Genomic DNA, 10,943 nt, shown 5'->3' on the forward strand with positions numbered 1-10,943 from the left:
GAGACATGCTTTCTGTAGTTCTTCATCATGCTTTTCTTTGACTACATCTACAAGAAACGAACAGTTATAACTACAAACTATTTGAGGTGTTCTGATGGAAAAATTTCATGTAGAATGCATGTAGTTGATAGGTTATGAGGCTAAAATGATATAAATGAATGTATCCATAGATATAGCATCATACAGGATAACCAACAAGACTAAACAGAATTTATTACCACAGTGACATCTCAGGTGTTGGTTTTCAGGATAAAAATATATTAGAAAACAGAAACTATTTACATATTTACATTTTTTTCTCCAGAAGTTTTTTTCTATTCAGAGTTATTTATGCTATGATTTACCTTTGGTCCTCATACAACCAACTCCGCTCTTTCCGGTGCCACCATGCAGCTTTATTCCAGCCATAGAGGACCATTATTGTTGCTCTTTTCAAACACACATGGAACTTTCTGCTTACTTTCTGAACTTAGGCTGCTCCTGGTTGGACATTATTGTCAATTTGAGCCATTTAGTTGGTCAAAAGTTTTACAGGAAGTGGCTTACACATAATCTTTGGGTTGAAATAGAGGGATCTTAGCAACAAAGTAGTGATAATGACCCTTTTATTTTGTTACCAAAATGTGTTAAAAATGGTGTTTTCATGAATCCCTCATTGTGTATTTACCATACAGTCTCTGAACAAACACTACGTTTAGTGACTGGATTGTAAACCTTCTGATTGGGATATAAATGACCGAATTTTTCATAGATCACCTAAAGGATAAGCTATCCATCACAATTCACCCCACAGAGCTACACACTACCGTTCCTGAGAAACTGTGGACAATATAAGTGACAGCATTCAGGGATCTAGTGGAGTTTTATGGGTTAAGTGCAGAAAGGAGGAAACATTCTGCTAGCCCAAATGTAGGAATGAACACAAACGCTTCCCAGGGATTAAGCATGCACACATTTGCAGATGCAACGTGTCAAACCTAATCAGGCCTCCAGCTACCTCTGAATTTTAAATGCATGTTTTGTTTCACTGCAAGACAAAAAAAACTACAACCCAAAGACCTGTTTGGAAATTCACTTCCACTTGCAGTTTGAAGGCAATTATTGCAACTTCATTCTGACCTTGCATACCAACCAAGCTCGATTTGTACAGCGTTAACATTTTTACACATTTTGCAACTATTTGCATTTCTAAACAAACTTTAACAATGCTTCTCCAACTCGTTCATGTTGATACGAGCAGTCCTCCTCTCCCACACTGATGGAAACTGCCTGTGTGCATGGCCCGCTACAGCACGGATTATATGTCTGTATCTTGTCATCCTACTGAGTCACCAGATGACAGCAGGTTGCCATGTCCTGAGAGGTTTCAAATGATAAAAATAAAAGATAAAAAAATAATCTTTGTGCTCTCTTGATGAGTTGCCAGCCAATAAAACTCCGAACAGGATTTATATTTGAGCAGCTTGGACGTCTGGATTACGGGCTCTGGATGGTTGTACCATGAGAGCTACTACAGATTTCACTGAGCAGGAAAAATCCCTCAGGGGGGGCAGAAAATGCCAGGAGCACAGTGGGAGAGATGCAAAACTAACATGCATCTATTTATAAAAACACTGGGTAACAACAGCAGACAGAAGAGATGATGCTCACCCTGTGTTGTCTCTGTCAGACCAGTCCAGATTAAGGAGCAGAAAGCAGAGCTAGGAAATGATGAAGGACCCACACAGCAGCAGACATTCACAGGTTTTATCATCATCCAACACCTTCCAGTAATCTAACAGAGTACTCATCAAAGCAAAGTGGTCTGTAGACAAAGTGTGTAATGTATTAGTATGCAATAGAAACACTCCCTCTCCCACACACAGGACCTCAAACTGGTAAAAAAAAAACAAAAAAACAAGGTACTCTGTCATACCTGTGCAGACGTGATCCTGCATGTGAAGAGATGAAAGACTGCTTTATGAATTCAAGTCCGGAAATGTTTCAGCCTCTTTCACAATGAAGGACTTTTCTTTTACACTGAAATGAAAAATGCTTCATGGACACAAAATACTAAATGGACACACTTTCCTATTAGATTTAATTGGAAAGTCTGTTCAAACTTTTGACTGGTAATGTATAATTCTATAATATATAAATTAATAAACATAACTCATTTTATAGATTAATGGCATAATTCTGCACAAAAGTCTTGATCCCTCACTTCTTTAAATTTTGCTTCCAAGCAGCCAGACTTTCATGTCAGTTACCAGGGTTCCTGAAGGTTTTCTAAGTTTTTGTTGGCTGCTTTTTCACAACTTTTCAATCTAATCTATTTTCAGAGAATCAATATGCTGTATCTTAGCAAAGAGTCCATTTTAAAGCAGCACTAGGAAACTTTCTAACCTTATATAAATGTATGTTTCTGACTCATTTTGATGGCACAGTGATGTTTATTATACACATTCCTGGAGTCATCGCTGCCCAACTACGTCCTGAAGCTGAGAAACTGCACTTCACAAGGTGTGTGTGTGTAGACTACAGAGTGTCCTCCGTAGTCTACACACTTCGAAGTCCGCTTAAAGTTCGTGAAATGGGACAGCCTACCTAGTCAACAAGAATTTCCCATAGCAACAACACAGGACGTTGAATCAGTTAAACCTCTGAAATTACTCATAGGACACTTCAGCGGACGTTAAAACAGACTGAGGCCAGCCGGTACACACACTTCATTAACCCTTTATAATCCACTAATAACAAATATCACTGATTTTTAATGTCACCGTTTAACAAACATGCCTTTAATGTACTTGGTTTTGTAACCTTTCTAGTAAAGTGTAGTTAAAAACAAAAAAAAAAAAAAAAATCACTTATTTTGTTAACAAGACAGAAACCTAAAACTACTCTTCTGAGCTTGGCTGCTGATTCGCCACTGAAAAGAAGCCATGAAGGATCACCAGCAGCCTTCGTTTGGGGCTAAACGAAGTGCAGATATGAAAGGTGGATTCAGAGGGTCCTTCAAATTCTGTGAATTTGGACAGTACTTCGTGCACACACCAACAGTTTCTTTTTCTATCCAGGTGCATCGTTATACAGCAGCATTCTGCTGTATGGCAGTAGGTGACATGTCAGCCACTGGATATCAACATGCTGGCTGTTTTGAGCGCACACCGTGGCTGATTCATTAGGTAAACCCAAGAGGGCATTATCAGAGGATGAGAGGAAAAGAAAGAGAGAAGACAAAGCAAGAGATATAACAAGAGACAATATCAGCAAACTCAAGGGATGAACCATTGTTGAAATTAAATTAAAGACTTTATACAAAGGTCAGTTGTAATGTAGTATTTTTTCCTTTTGTTTTAATAAAGTTTTGTGTAAAAAAATAAAATAAATATTATCTTAAGAAATTTTGTTACCAGCAGCTTGTCACAAATACATAATTAGTTCCAGTTTCTTTAGTTGCGTCAAAGAAGAACGGCAAAGATAGAGTGCAACAGACAAACTATTAGGTGCCAAGAAAAACCTTTAGCTGAAAACTCGGTGCATCTCAGCATGGTGCACAGTGTGTCCATATAAAAAAGAGAAATTTGAAAGAGGGTAGGAAAAACGATATGTTGTAAGTCTTAAAAAGAACCTAAAGCAGATCCACCACAGAACTCGACCTCAACAGTAATGAAGCTATGTGGGATCAACTGGACATAACACAACAAAAAGGCAAAAATATCCAAAGAAACTCCTTCAAAAAGCCTGGAGAACTAATCCTTAAGACCAAAGACATGACAGAATCCTGTTCTAAGAGGTTTCAGACTTTGTATTCAGCACCTATGTCTACCAGTTTAAATAAACTGCTGCACCCATTTCCTGCTTTTTGCATAAAGCAATAAGGTAGGTTTCAAGACTTGAGCACAATAGGAGCAGAACGTCTTAATGCTCGTAATAAAAAGCAGAAAACGTGAGTTGCTGTCATCATAATGTAAAACTATTACTTTAAAATGTCATTTTCAAGGTCCACTTCTAAAACAATGTGGTTTTGTATACTTTTTGGATAAAGTAATCACAGCCAAAGCTGCAACAATAACAGTCTTCACTGCAACACTGAATCTCTTTCATAGCTGGGTTCAGTCTCGGCACTTCTTCTTGCTGTTGGCAAACAAATTCAGATGAACACCACAGCAGACAGGAGGCAGAAAATGTAAAACTAGATCCAGCCACAACCCCACCAACTGGCCTTAGTGCTGTTTTTTTCCTTATGTATTCAGGTAGATGCCTCAATTTCTTATTCAGATCAAGAACAAGTTCTTATCTAAATTTGATGCAAATTATCTTTTGGCAACGAATTCCTATAAAAAACCCCCAATGATGGCTGGGTCTAGAAGACAGAAATGTGGAGGGAATAGTGAATTCAGCAGCTAAACACAAGCCACTAACAGTATGATAATATGGGTCTTCCTTTGCTAAACAGGCAAATTTGAAGTCTGAGGTAATATTAGCTTTGAAATAAATACATCCGCTTCAGCTTACTCTCATTAATATTAAACAAAAATAATAAAACATGAGCAATTCAACCACCAAATGCATTCAATTTGCTGTTAACATGTAAATAAAAACTAATGATAAGTAAATATAAATGAATTATTTCAGCTCAATGAGAATTCAGGCTAAATTTGGAATCAAACATTAAATATGGATTTAAGGGATTTAAATTGTCAGCTCTGTTGTTAAATCATTTTAAATATAATGAAGCAAGTCTATTTCTGAGTTGTGATTTGCATTAAACATGCTGCTTAGGGCTTTTTTTTGTTCCCAGATTATTAATTATAGAGGAAGGAGGATGACTCACCCTTAGGGATAATTCTTTTGTCACTGCACATTTTCAATTTTAATGACTTCTGAAAATGTTTTCTATAGATTTTTTTTTATCTCCATCTTTTTTTTAACAGGGTGAGCAAATGTGTTTGAAGTTGTTTGGTCTTCTTAATGCTTTTACATAAGCAGTGTGTTTTTCTGACCCTTGTCACTTCCCCACGTGTTGTAGTAATGCAGCGCTGCAGCGCTACTAAGGCCCGAGGTCATTATGCAATATCCAAATGTAATGCATGTGCAAGCCAGATGGAGGGACACATGCCAACCACAAATCTGTGACAGAGTTTGCAGAGAGATGGGGGCAGAGACTGACAGAAGTGAATTGGTGTGCACATGCTCTCCACAGGTGGAATCTGGATCATCAGAGTACAGAAAGTAGAGAGAAAAGAAAAATATTGACATATAACGTGGGGAAAGAAGCTGTTTTGTTTTTTCAGTGACAGGTTTTCCTCCAGCAATAAAGCGTGCAAGTTAAGGATTAAGAGATCATCTAAGCTTCAACACTCATTGAATTAAAGTCCCACTGCAGCAGTTCCCTCCTGTGGAGTCTCAGCATCCACGGAAGTGAACCTCAGCTAGCGGAGGGCCATCTGCCCCGACATCTCGAGAGAAAATACGTGTAAAGAAATGGACTTCAGTGATGCTGCTTGGTCTTCTATGTAGTGACTCCCCAGGACCCACGGATGGTGATTTGAGTGGGACTCTGAGGAATTCAATAGATCCCCAATTTAAAAAAAAAAATTCTTTCTATTTCTTATATTCTTTTATTTCCTAAATTGTGGTGTTAAACTTATTTGATGGTGTTATGGCATGGTTATAATTAATGGACATATTCATGTATGTATATGAAATTAAAGAAATCAATTTCCTAATCTGAATACTTCACATACCAATAACAAAAAGCGCTAAAACAGATGTTATATTAACACAGAGCAATCATATACAAATTCTGAAAATCACTGTTCCTGTAACTGTTTTTCTTATTAACACAAACCAATAAAATAACAGGTACGTAAACAACAACAACAAATTATGATTCACCAATATGTACATTTATTAAGTTAAATGTATCAGAAATGTGGGACACTTTTTTTTATTTTATTGTCTCCTTCTGCACTCGTCTTCCCCCGCCTCCCCTGCTCCTCCCCTGCTCCTCTCCTGGCCTCCCCTGCTCCTTCACTTGACTCTCCTGCTTCCTCTACCTCACCTCAGTGTCCGAAATTAACTTTTTGACTCACCGGCCAAACATATTTTTTACTGGCCAAATTATTAAATTATTTTACACACACATACCTCTACGCACGTTATTTTCTATAATACTATGTTATGTATCCAAACTGAAAGTGGAAGTCACAGCAACATTAAACAAAAGGCAACAAGAAAAACGGTTTTATTTGATAAAGTGTTAATGTCTGAATTCATTAACTAAAACCTGATCAGAGTGAAGTCTGGCCTCCTGCTCCTAACAGTCCTTGTGCCACAGCATGACAGCCTTGGTGTGATCATACTCCCTGATATTTGCTTTTTATTTTATTGTTTAAAAAATAAACTTAACAAAAAATTTTCATTTTCTATTTTGTCTTAACTCATTCCTTTATTTTTTGTTTATTTATAATTTATATTATTCATATTATAAATATAACTGCATATATGAGCATCACCATTATTATTTCTCTGAGGATTGTAGAAAAAATTCAGTATGCATGTGGGTGTGTCTGAGTATGTGTAAGTGTATGTTATAAAATAATAATAAAAATAATGATCTCTTGTATTATAAATATGTGTGAATTTTCTAATAAACCAAAGTGATTGAAAATTAGTTGAAAAGTTGTGGTGATTTTAATCGTTTATAGAAATCTGCCTCTATTGACTAATGCAGCAAGTAGACGCGACTTACTCTGGCCCAAGATGGCGGTCGCGTTGACGCATCGTTCCTATAGACAGCAGCATCACAGGCGACATCTACGTGTATTCATCATCATCAGCGCGTGAGAAGCGAGCAGAAACGGGCCATGAAGCAGACAGAAGGTGCTGCTATTATCCAAACCATCACTTTTCACTGAACTTTGTGGTTGGGGCTGTAAGCTTTTGATTTTCATGTGAAACTATATAATTCTGGCATTTTGAAGGCATGGAGCTGACAATATAGCCATGGCAGCTGAGTCAATGTAGGAGAGACACTGAAGTTTCTTCTGCTAGTTAGGGTAATTTTAAATAAGAGTTGTTGTTAACGATGTATTGTTTTTCATGGGAAAACTGCGGTGCATCCCTGGGACGCATCGAAAGTGAGTCCTTTTAGATTTTAATGATGCGTCAGGGATACAGGACGTGTACCGAGCAACATCACTGGACTTAATGGACACGCCTGCACCTACTCGCAGCTTTTCTCAGATAAAAACAGCATTACACTAGTGTTTTAAGACTTTTTTCAACATCATCACCCCTGTGGAATCACTTTCCAGCCAAGCCCCCACCACCCCAAAAAAGTGGTGCCCAACCTATTTTCCTTGGGGTCCCCCTTCATGCAAATACTAAAAAGCCATGGACCCCCTGCCCCACCCCATGCTGAAACCATTTTTGGTTTTATGCTTTCATAAAAACTGTATTCTAGCCGAGTCCTCTCCTTCCATAAAGCCACAGTGAAATTCCCAAAATATAGTCCTACCTTTTATTTTTTTCTTTCTTTCTTAAAACAGGGACAATTTGTGGACATTAATCACAATGGCTCTGAATGTTCAAAGCCTCAGGGACCCTCTGTACTCTTTGGGGGACCCCCTTGTGGGGTCCCGGACCCCAGGTTCCCAGGTTGGGAATCCCTGCTCTAACAGACCGAGATGCTCCGCTTTCGTATGGCAGACAGGGAACAGCTGCGTGGATACCAGGTTTTACCTGCTGCTATCCACTGGTCAGTTTATTCTACTTTTTAAATTCTACTTTGGTTTGCACATTGTTTTTCTTACATTTGATTTTGCACATCCTTATTTAAATTTATAAACTTCTATAGCCTCTTCTTACGTATTCTTCTTGCTCTGTTGATTTGTTGATTAGCATTTGCTCTTAAGTGGGAAAAACTGGTAAAATAACAGCACGATAACCAATAAATAATAAAAACTCAACATTTTTCTCTTTGTTTTGGTACAAGTACTTTATCATGACGTATGCATTTAGTGGGTTATCCTTTTAGAAAACTACCTGATAGACATTTAAACATTTACTCATTTAAAGGTGCATTTAGTGATCACAACGCATCTACAAAAATCATAAAACATTTAATTACAGGTATCTTGGACTAAAAATTACAGTATTTCACATTATGATTAGAGTAACTTGTCAAAATTTAAAGTTTTTTTTAAGGCCCAATCTCATTTCCCTTTTTTCACCTCTTCCCCCAGCACTGGCTTTTCCCTACCCCTCCTCCCTTAAAATGAAGTAGCAAGGAGCGAAACATTCCCCTAGGAAATGATACCCCTACTTTCCCGTCATACAACATCAGAAGTCATACCGAGTTGCTTTGTCAGACGAAGTGCCAGGTATCTACCACCCACAGTCCATGACTGCTTCTCTTCAGCCCCATGTTACCTTGTTTTTCTCTGTTTAATGGTTATATTTGGTGTAAATCCCATTTCTTTCAGGTTTTTTCTTACAGCATGGTCACAACTTCCTGTTTGCAGTTCCTGTTATGAATTTGTTTTTCCCTCATTTTGTTGTGCATTTTCCATTTTCAAAGCTTATTGCTTTTAGTTTTCTGTCCTGATGCTGTGACATCTTCCTCTGTCAACCTATAGGTTTCCCTTTTGCAATCTTCCCCATTTTGTTTGTACCTGGGCTAAATTTACAGCTGACTGAGAATAACAACCTTACCATCATTTTAACAAACAGTTTGTGCCATTTTTGCTTCCAACTAGCAAGCTGCACCACCTGTAAAGCTCTGCAATCACACTGGCAACTTCAGACTCATTTGCATATTCAGACTTGTGCATGTTTTTTTAAAACAAATTACAGGGGGAATCCATTTTCCCCCTCACAATTACATGACTCCATAACATTTTCTTCTACTTGCTCTAAAAAGAATTGAAAACATTTTTTCCTTAATATAGAGCATCTTGAGGTCCAAACAAAAGAAAACGTAGCCGATATGAGACTGTGATAAAAGTTCAATGTAGTAATCAAAAGATAACTATGACTGTGTTGTTCCATAGTGACTATAGAATAAGTGCTAAAAATATTTCTTTCTACAAGATTCTTCTTGGAGCACAAAGAAGGCAACAAAAATGGTGTCACATTGAAACTGGTTGCTCATCCTCACCCCATGCCTTACATCTGTTAGCATGACTCATATCTGCATGTCCTTGGAGATAAGCAGTTTACTTTCTGCAATTACACATGAAACTTTAAGACCTGATTCTACAACCTATTAGAGTTAGTATTTGCCATCAAGACAGCAATGAATTAATCATATTTATCTTTTCACATAGTCTTTAAACCATTTTATCTCCTCCTGTCCAAAATTACTTGAAAAAAAACTGAAAAAAGGAGTATATCTATACAACTACAAGGATTCTTGGTCTCAAAAGAAAGCTAAAGTATATGTGAGATTAGTACAGAAGTATCATTATATGCAATACTGGGTTATAGTAAATTAATCTGGAACACAGGGGAATTTAATCTCTGTCCTATTATTTAAAACCACATTTGAAACGTAGGACAGTAATCCAATTCATCTAGGAATTACTAAAAGAATATCAGATGAGAAACTGTGCAAAAGTAGAACCTGAGCGGTTTGTATGTCCAGGCGAAACCGCCACATGTACCATTTGACCTTTCACGGGTACCAGAGTGGAAAAATTATATTTAAAAAATAACATTATATACTCACACAGTACATGTAGAAGGGACTCTCATGATGAAGAGGTTAAAAAATAATCTGGCCTGCTCATTTGGTTTGCTCTTGCTTTAGAACGGGAGGGCCCAGCTCTTCAAAAATTAGTAAAGAACTGATGAGAGTATCAATACTCTTGTAACGTTGCTAGATCCAAAATAAAGAATAATCAAGTATCAAGGGGAGTCTTATATCCTCTATTAAGGTCCCTTTGGCAAAGTATATTTGCACAATACAATAATCTTATATTAATTTGTAGTCTAGTCATATTTCATATTGATCTTGCAATTAAGATATTAGTGCACACTGTACAATCATATACATTTTCTTTAAGGGGCAAAAGTATCACTATCAGTATAGATATAAATGAAGAAGTACCACAAACCAATGGTATTGTAATGTCAGATAAAATGTTAGTACCACCCATCCCGATAGGGAAGGTCCCCTTAAAAGACCTTCATTTTAAAATGTCACAGTAGGAATAAGTTTTGCTTATTTGACTGACATGACTAGATTAAAACTAGATAATAGAACAATCCAACAAAATATCCCATATAGTTTTTATACAGGTACTGATTTATACTTGTTTTACAGGTGGTAGATTCTGTAACAGTAGAAGTTTATGTTGTTTTAACGGTAAAAACTGTGCATCCATGAGGAGGGTAAGTAAAGTGCGTTGCCTCAGAGGTGGTGACTTTATTACCAGAACTTCAAGTCTCTAAATGTCACTGTGTTGGTTGAAACTGCCAACAGGTGAAAAAGCACTCAAGCGAGCTCACTTATATACAACAGTACAAAGCGCGTCCTTGTTTTTGCGGTTCACACTGCTGAGTTACAAAACAAGAACACACGCACACTGAGGCCTTAACACACTGCAGGTCACATTTGGAAACCACAAAAAAACTAAGCTAAACCCCAAAGTGGCACACTGCTGTATAAAGGCAGCATATAGGCGGGGTGTACCTTTACCTTCTGAACTGGGAGCTATGTTGTCCTAATATGGAAGTGCGCGCGACGAAACATGGTGAAAACAATAAGACGACGTTCAGGCGAAAGATACGGGGCCTACTTACCAGGTGAAACTGCGAATGCACCCTGTTGTTATGAAGCGAACTAATCCAAATAACAGAGCTGGATAAGACGAGGGTGACCAACGGAGGTCTAGCTCGGTAAATACTTGGTGGGTGTAGAGGTGAAGTCCATATAATGTTATTTCCTGGTT

The 10,943-nt window shown here is 37.6% G+C and overlaps 1 protein-coding gene across 1 annotated transcript in view; it reads right to left on the reverse strand.

Annotated features, from left to right (window-relative positions):
* Window positions 1-10,943, reverse strand: part of tjp2a (tight junction protein 2a (zona occludens 2)) — a 47,579-nt gene extending 36,636 nt beyond the window's left edge. The window contains exon 1 of the mRNA XM_041969969.1: window positions 10,795-10,943. The gene's annotated coding sequence lies outside the window, so the exon portion shown is untranslated. The remainder of the gene's footprint in view (window positions 1-10,794) is intronic.

Source organism: Melanotaenia boesemani, chromosome 19 (genome assembly GCF_017639745.1).
Source record: "Melanotaenia boesemani isolate fMelBoe1 chromosome 19, fMelBoe1.pri, whole genome shotgun sequence".
NCBI classification, from domain to species: Eukaryota; Metazoa; Chordata; class Actinopteri; order Atheriniformes; family Melanotaeniidae; genus Melanotaenia; species Melanotaenia boesemani.